At 37.8% G+C, this 2,985-nt stretch overlaps 1 non-coding gene across 1 annotated transcript; it reads left to right on the forward strand.

The window, feature by feature from the left end:
- Positions 1-1,702: 1,702 nt before the first annotated feature.
- Positions 1,703-1,809, forward strand: LOC145783740 (U6 spliceosomal RNA). The gene has a single exon (XR_014290956.1). It is a non-coding gene; the product is annotated as a U6 spliceosomal RNA (small nuclear RNA).
- Positions 1,810-2,985: the final 1,176 nt, after the last annotated feature.

Genomic DNA, 2,985 nt, shown 5'->3' on the forward strand with positions numbered 1-2,985 from the left:
TCTGTGAACGTTTCCAAATTTGCAACATGATTGCAGCGGCGGAACCAAGGGCAACTGTCTCTCTGTAAAATTTCTTTAAAATGTTTACATTTCGCCTTTCTTCTACTATACAATACTACACCACTTTTAGGCTTATTGTATTCTGACGATTGCTCCTGAAGAGAGTCGGGCGGAAATCTGCAGCTTCGAGCTACCATGAGCAACATTCTACTCGCAAATACTGATTAGGGCATTCTAAATGAAAAAAGGGAGAAATTCTTTGTAAAGGTCGCAAAAATTTTGCAAAGTTTATATAAAGTATTAAATCAGCAAATAGATCACTGATTTTGATCCTGTGTGCTAACATAGCCAGCTCAGTCATAACATAATTTTGTCAATGTTAGGCCTAGGCTATCAATCGTGATAATAAATAGGCTAAGTCGCAAGTTTAGCAAATTCTTCTTGTGTCGCTTCGAAACATTGTGAAACATTTGTTTCCGTTAGTAGACGCAATATACTAACTTTCATAAGTTATAATTTTTTTAGGGGTCCGCGGCCGCTTTGAGGGCATTAAAAGGATTCCGCCAAGACAAAAAGGTTGAGAACCATCGAGTTAGCCATTCTAGGTGGATGAGAATCAGCCTAAAGCAACTGGGGAATGTCAGCGCAGTTTCCTTATTTTTACAGTTGTTGATTTGAAACAACCTCTTTTACGCTCCCTCAACCCCTTCCCCCCAAAAAAAGCAACCCTGAACAGAACCGCAAGCGAACAAACGTTAATGGTTCTGCCATCCAGCTGAAAGCGTCTGCATGACGTCAGAAAGACGTTGGTTTAACGCAACCTTGAGCATGCTGCTGCCTAGTGGTAAGATACATCCCATCAAGCAAAATTACCGCAAAAACAAAACAAAAAAGCAGCCACTTCTACGCTACCTCAACCTGCAAAAACTTGCTGACAATACACCTGCAAGCATTGAAAAAACAAACAACTCTCTATGTCAGGGGTCACCAACCTTTTTTGCATGCGGGCCACTTTGGAACTAAGGAGAGCTGTGGCGGGCCGCACTAATAAAATTTTAGGTATAGGTTGACTCTCATGCTAGAGAAGAACGCATTTCGTACCCAGTATCCAGCGTTATATGTTGTTAATATTTATCTTAGAATACCGCAGCAACAAAATTAATCGAACAACGCTATTGCCATTTTAACAATGCTAACAATTAATCGAACAATGCTGCTGCCAGGCCAAGCTCCTTTAACAACACTTTTGACTTTTTTAACAATGCCTAATAAACGAGGCCACTTGTTTTGCGCACTTATAACGAGGCGAGCGGTTTCATCAGAATATTCATCGCAAGAGTGGTATTGTCACTTCGCTTCACAAAAGATAACTTGCAATTAACAATTTCAGTAAATAAGGAAATGTTTGACACATCGCAATACAGGCAACAATAGTGACCTGCAAACATATCAGCGAAAAATATGCTCCAATAACAGAAAAAAGAAACCAGGCACCATGAAACAAACTCTTGTGGAAATCATCGAAAAATCGCAACTCTGTCGTAATTCATGAAGAGTCTTCCCTCTAAAAAAGCAATGAGTTGATTTTTCATCCTTTCTGTGAGAGTCTATAAAACCTTCTTTCTTTTATTATAGACAATTGTCGCTGGCGGTGCTTATCAGCGTGGCAAGAATTTGTTGATTAACAACATTTTGCAGTAGGCTACTTGCTTCGGCAGTACATATGCTAAAATTGGAGCGATACAGAGATGATTAGTACGGCCCCTAAGCAAGGATGACACGCAAAATCGTGAAGCGTTCCATGTGTCTTTAAAAACAAAAAACATTTTGCAGTACTAAGCTAAATATTTTCATAATACAATCAGAAAAAGTCTTTAAATTTATATATAATATTTTGCCAATTTATTATAAATTGAGTTGGTAGGCTACACCGACCTATTTTGCCAACAAAAACTTGCATAAAGAGAACACTGCTCGAGAAACACAATAACGGTGAAACGCACACTAGTGTTGACATGACATTTGCAAACTTAAAATAAGCAACCCTATATTATGCTCACAGACAATTTCGAAAACAGACGTTTTAATCAACCACTGGGACAGTGTGGCTGGACATCGCATTGGAATAACTGTAAGCAACCTCCACCTAAAACTATAATCTGATTGGTCGGTCGGTGGAATCGTATGCAAAGCGAAAATATGCTTCCCGGAAAGTATTTTTTGCTTTCATGCTCTTTAACTCCTCAAGAAAAGTATTTTTGGTTATACTTGTACGCTGATACCTTCCGCGGCCGCAGCGATATAGCGTGACGGGCCGCCAGTTGGTGACCCCTGCTCTATGTGATACCTATACAGGGTTGGAAGTCGTTGGCCAAAAAGCAATGACTATTTCACTATGCGATAGTGCCCAAAAAAGCAATGACTTTCCGCTATCGATACTTAAAACAAGCAATGAATAGCAATTACTAAAAATAATTAAAATTAAAATAATAAATAACTTCCAACAGCACAGATAATACAAAACTAGCAGTTTCACTTTATTAAGAACAGAAATAGTAAAAATATCTCTTATTGGTTAATTCTTACTCATTTCCATATTTCACAAAAAGGTTACAACGGCATTGAATAAAACCGAAAGCCTCATGAGTAAAATGACCTATCAGACGATTAGATCAACAGTATTAGGCTATGCAGTGGCTTGCAGTGCACTAATCATGAGACGCGAAAATTGAAAGCTATCAAAAGCTTTAACAAGTTTACAGCAAATTAAAAATCTTCTTCGCCTGAAATTAGCAAACACAAGATTTGAATGGTAAACATATATGAACATTGTGGAAATCATTATTCATTCTAGACACTACAAATAAATAAATCAGTATTTTGAAGAATAACCAGAGTACAAAAAACACAATGATGTACCGGTAATCTAATGAAATTGGCCAAGACAAATTTTAACACGAAGTAAACAAAAAAGTTTTGCTAACA

The sequence above is a fragment of the Aplidium turbinatum genome, chromosome 14, assembly GCF_918807975.1.
Source record: "Aplidium turbinatum chromosome 14, kaAplTurb1.1, whole genome shotgun sequence".
NCBI lineage: Eukaryota > Metazoa > Chordata > Ascidiacea > Aplousobranchia > Polyclinidae > Aplidium > Aplidium turbinatum.